Source organism: the organism of the source record quoted next, unplaced genomic scaffold (genome assembly GCF_019419815.1).
Source record: "Pyrus x bretschneideri cultivar Hongxiangsu unplaced genomic scaffold, Pyrus_bretschneideri_v1 Contig28, whole genome shotgun sequence".
NCBI classification, from domain to species: domain Eukaryota; kingdom Viridiplantae; phylum Streptophyta; class Magnoliopsida; order Rosales; family Rosaceae; genus Pyrus; species Pyrus x bretschneideri.
Window position 1 is genome coordinate 3,451,553 of NW_025999590.1, and position 12,118 is coordinate 3,463,670.

At 33.9% G+C, this 12,118-nt stretch overlaps 1 long non-coding RNA gene across 1 annotated transcript; it reads left to right on the plus strand.

Moving 5' to 3' along the window:
• The first annotated feature begins 10,165 nt into the window (after nucleotides 1–10,165).
• LOC108867610 lies at nucleotides 10,166–11,358 on the plus strand. The gene is made up of 2 exons (XR_007259839.1): nucleotides 10,166–10,560; nucleotides 11,107–11,358. It is a non-coding gene; the product is annotated as an uncharacterized LOC108867610 (long non-coding RNA).
• Nucleotides 11,359–12,118: the final 760 nt, after the last annotated feature.

Here is a 12,118-nt window from a genome sequence, read left to right on the forward strand (position 1 = left end):
AAAAACGAAAATAACAGAGAGTTTTGTCAATATATATATTAGAGAAAATTGGATAAGACAATTTGATAAGTTAAATGGTTATACACGCCTACAAAAAACGGGTTTTAGTCGGTGGTGAAGTCAAAAATTCATTTTAGGAGGGGTAAATTTAGATTGGATAAATGAAATTTTCCTAACTGAAATATATAGAAACATATATAGTCATGTTATTTTGGTCGATCATCTTGCTGATTAAGGATACATAGTAACTCACTATTGAATTTGAAATCAAGAATTGAGGATAAACTTTAAAAGCATATCCATTTATATTTATTCTTGATATCAAATTTAAGACGAGTGACCATGAATTCATTTTCTCCTTGTGACCTTGTAGAAACATAAACTATGCGAGAATTTGAAGGGTTTTGTTGTGCTAATTTGGACATGAGAATTCTTTTTCTCTCTTGATTTCGTAGATTCTATAATATAGGGAGATGAGAAATTAAACAAAATAATAGAGTCCGTGAACGAGGCGAATTATTTTTATATTCTAATGAAGGCAAAAAAGAGAGGACACGATTAATTAATATCATTAGAACCTTTGGATTTCTTTGTTGGATTGAAACTAACTATTTGAATTGAACTGACAAATACAACTAAACTCAAGTTGATAATGGTATTATATTGGTCAAATTCTAATTGATAGGGTGTAGTATAAGTTTATAAGAAAAACTTTGAGAATAGACATGAGCCTACCTTGGTCGGTGGCTGCGCCTCTGATTTTAGTGTATTTGTTTACCATCCGAGTCTAATTGAATTTAAATCTGCACATATCAATATGAATATCTTAACCTAAAAATTATGTAGACTATCCTAATTTAATTTTATGAATATTTTAACTAAAAAATATTTATATTCGGATATATATTGAAAAGTCACTAAATTGATACCTTGAAACTTGTGGAATATGAAACACATAAAAGATATATTTTTTTTAATTATTGTAACCATTGGATTTATATTTTGACCATTAGATTTTTTTTCTTTTACCATTAAATTTGATCATGTTAAATCTTAATCATTGAATTCAATGAATTTAAAAATATAAAACTAAAAAAAATACATGTATATGGTAGACCGGCCCACTAACTCAATGGGACTTTTGGCCTAAATTTGTCCCAAGAAATGAGTTAGGGCAAGTTGTGATAGGTTTAGAACTTAAAATTTAAGTTTTACTCCACGATTTGGAGTAGGTCTAAGAGAAGAAGTAAGATATTTATTGGAAGGGGTTTTGAGAATTCTTCAAACTCAGTCTAATATATTAAAAATAGCGGCCTACTGGAATATTTGTCGTTAGTACAGTCTGGAATAAAAAAAGGCGACTTACTGTCCACCATTGTTGCTAATATTGGGGACGGAGAGAGGCTTTTAAGCTGCTTCAATTAATGAGTGGGAGTAAGTACTCGATCAACAAAATTAAGTTAAAAGTTAATATTTATTTTCTTAGCTATTTGAACTTATATAATTGATTTATGTATTTGCTCTTAATAATTTAAAGTTGTTTTGACAGTTCATTTTGTACTGATATCCAAATCACTTTGTTTTGTGGCATTGGTGTTTCGAGTACCAGCGACTAGACATTATGACTTTGTTGGTAACACTGTACTTTTGAACTAAGTGTGCATGTAATCATGGAGTGGGAATGAAGCCTAATCTGCATTTTGTTTTCCATGGTTCTACACTTGGTTTTAGAGTGACAAGTTACTAGAGAAATGGTTGCATACTTTAGTGGACTGAGTGAGCACCAATATAAGCAAGTGGTCCTAATATGAATGACAATGGATGATGTCGAGAAAGCTTGGAAGTTAGTTAACTTGGTTTGCAAGTTAGAAGTTACTTGACTTACAAGAATTCTCGGTGCCTTGATAAAATAAATATATTGGAGTCCTATTCTTTTCCAACCTATTTAGGTCTTTATGAAGTAAATGCAAAGATACAGAATCATGATGGGACTCTAATTAGGTAATAGAGATCGGGTTGAGATTTTATCCAATAATAGGATGGATTTGATCGAAGCCCTAGCTATACATCTATCAAGTCTGTAGTCCCTGCTTCCTCACCATTCGAAACTCAAAAACTACAAACCTTTTCTCCGAGTAGAGTTCATATAGGGTGTTGGAAGTAGAAGACTGCGTCGACTTTCCAGTAAGGATGACCATGCCTGCAGGTAAGTGTTCATGGCTTTTGATGCATGCATGTTATGTTGATACAATAGAGATATTGAATGTCTGTGCGAGTGCTATATTGATTGATTCTGTGTTTGCTTTACAACTCTTGCATGAACAATTAGTAGAAACTTGTAATGGCATTTGTTTTATTCATTTTTACAGTCCTAATCACAAAATGTGATGATAATTATATATATATATATATATATATATATATATATATATTGTGGCTGAACATGCAATTTAAGCAAAAATTAAGGGTGAATGCAGGCAGAGTTGATTACAAAGAAACTTACACAAGATTAAGTTGTGTTGAAAATAAGTAAACTATAAAAACTAGACCCATTCCAGTAATGATGAAACTTTCATAGAGCCAGTTTGAATGTGCTTTTAAAATAACTGAAAGCGTTTTTTGTGAAAATATTTTTGGAAACAATCGTTAGTAAAAATACAAGTAAATTACGGAAAAGTACTTGGAAGAAACACATAATTAGTGTTTCTTGCATAAAGCACTTCAAGCGTTTTTTAAACCCTAATTTGTAGTCGTTTTTGTTTCTTTTGCATTGTTCAAAGAAACTACCATTTGCTCCCCAAAATACTACTTTTTGGATCGTGCGATCAGAAATGAAGCACTAGATCGAACTCCTCTTGCAGAGTCCCACCAGATAGAAGGCACGTAGTATTCAGTTTATTTATATACTTCTGGTCTAGAAACTCGCTGATGTTCCACCAGAATTTGGATCGTGTGTTCTGAATTCCGGCTTCTGGGTTCAGGTTTGGTATGTGATCGAGGGCTTGGTCTTGGTGACTTGTTGGGAGAACTTAAAGAATTCTTCTCACGTCGGGGTAAGACAACGGCTGGCATTTTGATGCTGTGATGGTTTTATGCTCAATAAAGTGAAATGATATTGTTTCATGTTTGTAGTCGAAAATTGATTGAAAAAAATTTCCCTTTGTTTTTCTTAATTCTCTGAATCTTTTTCTTACAATTTTCATTTCATCTAAGCTAGGTGTACCCTGTTTTCTTATTTTTGTAAGGCAAGCTTGGTCTTATCGAGAGAAACCCTATCGGTCGTGTTGGATTATAAGCATATTTTGTAACAAATTCCCTCTGTTTTTCCTTCTCTCAATTAGTTGTCATGAAGGTTTGGGTATGAATAATAACAAGTTGCAAAGGCCCGTTAATTCTAATGATCTAGTGACAATTTTTGGGCTTCACAGTAAACATTATCCAATTAGCCCCGTTTTCTTGAGGTGTTTGATATATTTTTGTTAGGAAATGAACTATATCAAATCAGTTTACCGTTACATTGATGTCTTGTTACCATAATGGAGTGTTATTGAACTAAAACACCATGTGTCGGTATGCTTTTTTTTTGTATAAATTTCCTCTCAATGCAACTAATGGAAGGAAATGATGTTCCTTTCATTAATAGTTAAATGTATCTAATATGATTATTAACTTAATAGTCGATAATAATTTTATTGAATACATGTATTCATAAAAATTATATATATGATCATCAGTTAATGATTGTATTAACACTTGAGATTTCAATGGACATGCTCATAATAAAATATGTACCCACAGAGAAATTGCTTATGTTAAGAGGGATGATGGCATGCATCAGCAGCTTCACTGATTTTTATGGAATTAAAAAAGAAAAAAAGTCTGATTAAAATTTTGGGATTAAATAAAATCTAAAAAAATGTCTGAGCTGAATGGGCCAGTAGAAATGGCATAAGGCCTAGCTAGAAGAAAACAGTCCATGCTCATTGTGGTTGGGCTACAAAAGATAATCTATTGACCAAGCAAGTCCTACATATAGCAGTTGTTGGACCGGTGAGTGAATGGGAAATCAGATTACCACAGTGACGGTTTGCCTCCGTATATTTCAATGCGTATTCATTGTTCCGTCTATTTTACTTATTCCAGCCATCACATCCTACATATATTACCTTTGCATCATGATTCCACTTGAAAAAGGTTTTTTTTTTTTTTTTTTTTTTTTTTAAATTTATATATAACATTTAGTATACTAAACCATGCTTTTGTTACAGTGAAAAATTTCTGTGGAATGGTCACGTTTTGTGACGTGGCAGTTCCGTTAGGTATCGTTTGGTATGCAGACGGGACGGGACAGAACGGAGCGGGAGCAAAGATGCTCTCGGATGGAAACAAGGAGGAAGAAGAAGGAGACGGAGAGGTTATAATTTTGTGTTCCACGGATGTGGAACGAGTCGTTCCAGGAGGGTGAGGTGGAACGAAAATTCACCCAAAACTCGTCCCGTGGAACAGCTCGTTCCACCCGTTTTAGGTGCACCAAACGTGGGACGGAACGCCTTGTCCCACTCTATTCCATCCCATCCCACGTACCAAACGGTACCCAAATGACTTCAAAGTCCCATGCCTAAAAGTGGACACATCAGCACTCTCAACTCAGTGGGTAACTAAAAGTTTAGTCAGCCATATGACTCGGTCCACTAAGCCTCTTGAGTTGGGCTGGATCTTGTAAAAAGTTGATGGGCCTCAACGTGGATTTCACACACTATGGTATTTGAGAAAATAAAAGGTTAGGATAGGATGCAACATGCAGGTTTGTAAATCAAGTGATTACTCTAGGTTCTATGTTATTTATTTTTTTATGAAATATGGTGTGGTCAAGGTAGCAAGAGTAATGTAAGAACATTGCTCTCGTTATATTTAAAAAAAAAAAAACCTCTCCAAGTTAGAATGTGAGTTATGATGAATAAAATCGTAATAAGAGAACAGTCAAAATAGTAATAGGAGATTGAGTTTAACAATGCTTTAAGGAAAAATGTATGTAAAGTGACACATTTGTTTTATCAAAAGAATGTAACAATAATAAAGTATACTACTAAATTCTAATACAATAAGTATTCGTACTAATTATTTTTGATGTACCAATAAAAAAAAACCATAATACCAAATATACTTGAACAAGGTTGAATTGAAATCCAGATTTCCAATTGAGGAGTGAAGAGGAGGTGGCTAAAGAATGATGGGTGGAGACGTACAATTGGTACAAATTCGTTTTTTCTTTTTCCTTTTTTCACCATATCACCGTTGGCTACATGTCTTTTGTTTTTTCTATTTTCCATTTTTGTTTGTTCAAATGGGTACAAATTCGTTTAGAGACTCTGGGAATCTTTAGTGTGCCATTCCTGCCACATATCCAAAGCTACAAACCGTGGACAGACATTCGGGCCCATAAAAATTGGCATGTGTCGTACTTAAGATATCTATTTATGCAAATGAATCGGTTTTTTATGTGGTAAATTATAATTCATATAGTATTCGAGTTTATAAAATAAGCAGGTACTAATTTATACATAATCCGCTTAAGCAATAGGTCCTAGCCTCCATCCGACTAACACTTAGTGCAACCTTGATGGATAATGTTGCTGATTTTGCCATGTAGTAGTCATGCAAGCATGTAGACAAACTATATATTTTAATGGTTTTATGCCCATCCTATTTTTTTATTATACCACCTACCATAAAAAGTTAAAATAAACTCTACTCTTTTCCCACTCACTTTATCTCCAAAATACCCTTAATGTGACAATGTAATCGGTTACCCGGTCCAACGCAGCTCATCAGCACGGCCTCCCATCGCGATCCTCGTTCCTGACAGCTCTGAAATTGTTAAACACCTCAAAAAATCCCCGCCCAAAACCCCCAAAAAGGGTTGGGATTCCAAAACCCAAACTACCAAGAAAACAACCCCCTACCTTTCTCCTCCCAACCACCACCACCACAAAAAGTCCCAGTCCCAGCCCTTTGATTCCTTCTTCATTTGGTTTTTCAATTTTTTCAAAATATAATTTCACAATTAAAAGATACAAATGATAATTTGCTTTCGGGTCTAAATCTCTCTTCTATAAGCTAGATAAATTTAGCACATCTAGATATTATATCAATTTGCATGGTTGATCTTATGATCCTTGTGCAATACAAATAGAAAGTGTACATGTACAATCATGAAAGTCGAATTGTGATGCTCCTGAGCTACATGAAACAAAACAGTCGAATTGTGATGCATGGTTTTTTTGAAAAATGAGAATCCCTCTTGTTAAAGGATTCGTATATATGTATGTGTGTGTGTGTGTATATATTCATATACAATTGCAATTTTGTGTAAATAATTGAGAGATGAAGTCATTATTTGTTGTTTTGGGGATTACGAACCAGGAAATGAATTCAGTTTTATTTATTAAATAGATTGGTGTACAATATTCATGTCCATTTGGAGACATTCTTCATTAGCAACCAGCGCTTAGTGCAACCTTGATGGATAATGTTACTGTTTTTGTCCATGTAGTCATGCAAGCACGTAAACAAACTATATATTTAAATCCTGTCACGTCTATACATTTTATACAAAATGTTAATTGTTTTTTGTCCATGTAGCTCGGGCGCATCACAAGTTTGACTTTCACAATTGTACATGTATATTTTTTCTCTGTGTTGTACAAGGTGTATAATTGGCTATGCAAGTTGATATAACATATTTGGATGCTCTAAATTCATTTAACTTATGAAAAGAGAGATTTGAATTCGAATGAAAGTGACATGCATCATAAAGGACTTGTGACTTCATTTTCCATCATGCTTCTATGGGATTCTTCAAAACCATTTTCCCTCTTTTCAGTACATAGGGATTGCTCTTCCTACGTTTATGGAAAGTATACTTTTCTTCTTTTAAATAGCAGAAATATCATAAGAGGAGGAAAAAACTAATGACAAAGAAATAAAAAGAACTAGTAAGAAAGAGCTAGCACAATCAACAAAAATTCTGTTGTATTCAAAACACAAACGAGTATAGTTATTTATTTAAGGGGCGTTTTGATATAAGTGGTTGAGTTTTCAACTCTATAGACAAAACATTTGTTGGTTTTAGAGATTTAATTAAACAATTTTCCTACAAATTTGGAGTCTCGTCTATCATAAATATCCTTTATTGAAACAAATTCCTACAATCTAGCTCCCTTGATTCCCTCTAAAGATAATTATGCAAAAAAAAAAAGAGAAGATTATATATATACAATTTATTCAGGAATAAAATGCCCTGCCGTTTGATTTTTTTTTTTCCTTTCAATGAAGAAATAAAACACCATTTAAGATATTTGTAGTAATCCATATATAAATTTTTGTAGTAATTCATATAAGAAAATAACATCGAGAATAATACAAACGTACCAATAAAAAATATATGTATGAAAACAAACCTACTAAAACCGGAAATAAACGTACTAGTAAACAACGTTGAAGAACAAAAGTAAATGTACCAATCAACGATATGTATAATATTAATCGTACCCATATGATACTAAATGGTACAATCCACAATGTATACAAAAACAATCGTAATAAAATCGTAAAAAAAACCTACCGATCAACGAGAACAAAACTAAACGTACCGGAAGCTAAATCTAAACATATCAAAAGCTAAAACAAAACATACCAAAAGTTAAAACTAAGCGTACCAATCAACGATATGTACACCCATAAATTAAAAATAAACGTATCAATCAATACAAAACGAATATATGATAATCAACAATAAACGTACCATTATCACTAATCAATGATATGTACAAATTCAAATGTATACAAAATAATTATCTAACAAAAAAGTATACTAAATAATAAAAAACAAACAAAAAAAATCTAAGTGTCCATCATTTCAATTATTTTTTCAATTTTAGGATAAAAAAAATGTTTTGAACGAAAACAAAAACTAAAAGAGATAATTGGAAAAATACGTTGAGCGAAAAAACCAAAATTATCTCCTAATTAAAAAAGAGTCCACAACTCCTAAAATACATGAATAAAAAAATAGCCGGATAAAAAAAAAATCTCTCAACTAATTAAAAGGACAAATTTAGAAATCAATATGTAAAATTTTAATTTAAAAAAATACAATTATTTTTTTTTAATTTAAAAAATAAGAAATACTGATGTAGCCTAATGTATCAAAGCGTCTTGATCAAAATTCTAAAAAGCATGAATGTTTAATAAAAGAAATTCAAATTTTGAGGGTTTAAATCTAATTATAACAAGTGATTCTAATGGGTAAATTAAACCAAAGTAGTGATACTACTTATCTTCACTAGAGATCAAGGATAAGACCAAGACTCTGTCAAAAAATTAGAGATAAACACGTAAAGACTTTAAAGCATGGGAACAGCACGTATGTATATATAAATTCGCTCATTTCCAACCAGGGGTGCACACGCAAGTCAAGATCCTTATTAATTAGGTCGGTTAGGGTTTCTTCAAAACTTTCAGAGTCTTACTCGAGTTAGGGTTTCTTCAAAACTTTCACGATGAGGCGCCTACTGATGGTCTACCTTGACGAAAAAATGAGGTAATCACATGCACACTCGGTTACTGCCCTTGTGATTGATAATCACGTATTAATGTATGTCTCATATGTTACTTTGTAGATAATTGATTTGGAAACTACAAATATTTCATTCGTGATGGTAATAAGCTTCAAAGTCTGCAATTTTAATAACAAACTAAAGATATTTCGTCAATTGGAGGTTTTATGTGCAATATATGTATATGCAAATGTGCTCTAAATCACTATATTATTCTTTGTTCTTAATTGTTGCTTTGTAGGAGAATTATTTTTTGTTCCTGCATTTAATCTGGCTAGCCTTACACATTCCGTTCCTAACAATCCATTTTCTGTTTTTCTATGTGCCGCAGAGAAAGGCGTGACAAGATTATAACTGTGAATTTCGTGGAAGGCATAATCATTTACGCTGTGTTTTTTGGATCGTTGGCACTTATTCGTGCATATCCTGAAAGAATTCTTCCACCTATGTTAACATACTACCGCCTATCAAGAATGTTTGTGTTGGTCATTCTCGATTTCATTGGCCGGAAGTTCAGAATGATCATCTCGAAAGTAGAGGACAGCAGCCCCTGGTCCAATAAACTCACGGGAGATGTTATGCAACTGATTCTACGACGACTGGGCCTATTCTTAATAACAATGAAGAATTCTATAGAAATCAACAAATGTACAGATGAAGGGAGATTGAAAAGGAAACTGAAGAATGTATCAATGTATTTCTTTTACTGTTTCTGTATATAACCATCATAACCCGACTACAAAAGGAAAGAAAGTATTTATACCATAGTTCCATTTGTGTTTTTTGATATAATTATGGTGGTGATTTTTTTATATATTTAACCTATATCGATGAATGATCGCCACCATAATTATATAAAAAATAAAAAATGAAACTATGGTACGAAGGTAATTTATAGGGATGTGATGGCTGCAACAGCTGGAATTAGTAAAATAGACGGGATTGTAAAGAAGCATTGATGGACATGAAATCATATTGTTGCTGTGGTGAATTTGATTTCTGGTTCACCCACCGGTTCAGCAACAACTCCCGCTTCTTGACCGCCATTGCCGAGCGCTTGTTGACGAAACCCACAACCGCCACGCCCTTGTTGACCACGGCGACGATCGTGGCCCGCTTGTTGACCCCGCTGACCATTCCACTCCCCATCCTCCGATGGTCCTAGTTAGATAATAAAAACAGGCGTACAAGACAAAATGTAAGGAAATAGCCACGTAAATGGAAGGGATAATGAGTCTACAGAGCTAAAAGAGAGAGAGGGAAAAGGGAGAGAGAGTGAGTGAGTGAGTGGAGGATTGTAGCTATATATATAGGTACCGTTTGGTACGTGGGACGGGACGAAATGCAGTGGGACAAGGCGTTTCGTCCTACGTTTGGTGCGCGGAACGTGGGACGGGACGAAATGCAGTGGGACGAGGCGTTTCGTCCTACGTTTGGTGCGCGGAAAACAGTGGAACGCGCTATTCCACGGGACGAAATTTGGTTGAATTTTTGTTCCACCTTAACCCCCTGGAACGACTTGTTCCACATCCGTGCAACACAAAATTTTGAAATTTTAAGACAAAAATGCCCTTCATCTTTTTCAATATTTACACCAACCAAATCACAAAACAAACCCTAAAATTCTATCATCTTTTTTCCATCTTCTCTGCCGCTACCTCGTTTCTCACAGGTCTCTCCAACCTTTGTCCTCATCCTCTCCCATAGCCTTTCTTTTCTCTGCATCCAATTCCAATCTCTTTTTTTTTTTTTCACAATATTTTCTGACTCAATTGAAACCATGAGGTAGACTATGTGTTCAAGGTGGTACTGATAGGTGACTCTGCTGTGGGCAAGTTTCATATTCTGGCCAGATATTATTGAAACGAGTTTAGCTTAGACTCCATGGCCACCATCGGTGTCAAGTTTCAGACTTGGACCCTCCTCATCGAGCACAAGAACGGTCTCTCTCTCTCTCTTTCTTCAGCTGTAGCATACAACCCTTTTCTTTCAATCTGCTACTTGGGTTCTTTGGATTGATAGATTGCAGCGATTCCATTAAACTTTATGCTTTTTTACTTTTTCCTGTTTTAGTGAAAGTTCTGAGTTGCTTTCTTGGTGAGATGTATGTATAGTTTGCATTACATCCTTTGAAGTTTTTTTTTTTTTTTCCTTCTTTCTGGTTTGATTTCTTCAACTAAATTTTTAATGATGGTAACTAAATTACTTCTCTGTATGCTGCATGATAATCACAGTGAGGAAAATTTGTACAAAAAGTTTGGGTAAGATTAGTAGTTTTCTATTTATCTGAGAGTTATAGATCCATGTTTTTGAACCTGATAGTGTACTTAATATGTTGTGATAATGATTTGGATATCCACTCGAATGATTAGAAATGTTAAATACCGAGAATTAAATTAGTTATCGGTTTGCATACATTTGATGGCTTTGCATATTGTGCAATATACATGTATCTTACAATATACATTTGACGGCTTTGCATAGTCAGCTCCAAGGCGATCAGTGCAAGGCCGTACTGCAGTTTCTCGTTCAAGCCAAGATTGTCAAGAAGGATTAGATCAAGATTCATGGGTTCTGAGGACATGGAGTCGTAGTTGAGTTTGTTACCGTTGTATTAAGTTTGCTACTACCTCCCAGAACCTCTTGGCTTGTTTGGATGTTCTGGGGTTGTAATAACAGAATTGTCTATATAATGTGGAATTTTAATGGACTTCTGATGCATGATGCTGGTCTTTGTTAATTTGCTTCCATTTTTGTTGGTTGATGAGGATTTCAAGTCAATTTTATGGGATTTCATTTTCTTTGTTTAAATTCTGAATGTTTAAACCCTAAAACATTTAAGCATATATGTAATATGTGTTCAAATATGAACAACTTCAAAAAATTAAATAATAATAATAATAATAAAATAAAATAAAACTGTCTCATTCTGTTCCACACATAAACATTTTACCAAACAATAAACGAAACAGGAGTAAGTTGGTCATTTAATCGTTTGGTTCCATGCTGTCATACACTTACCAAACGTAGTACGGAACAACCGTTCCGTTCCGTCCTGCGCATATCAAATATAACATAGAACATTCGTTCCGTTCCGTCCTGTCCCGTCTCGTCTGCATACCAAACGGTACCATAGGGCCTTGATTTACGTGACGGCTAGCGGGAATAGCGAACTAAAAATTCCTTCGGACAAATAAAAAAAAAATAGAAAAAAAACAAAAATAAAACATGTGGCCACCGTGACCGCAACGGTATACTGGTGCAAAACTTCCTCAACCTAAAACTTAATACCACAACCCACTCTCCCTCGTAGTCCATTTATATCCAAAATACATTAAATACCCTTGCATTCCTTTTGCAATCAATTTTATACATTGTATGGATAATATTACTGTTTTTGTCCATGTAGTCATGCAAATATGTATACAAGCTAGATTTTTAAACTCGGTCACGTATATGCATTTTATGCCAAATGCCACTGTTTTTCTCCTTCTCTATTT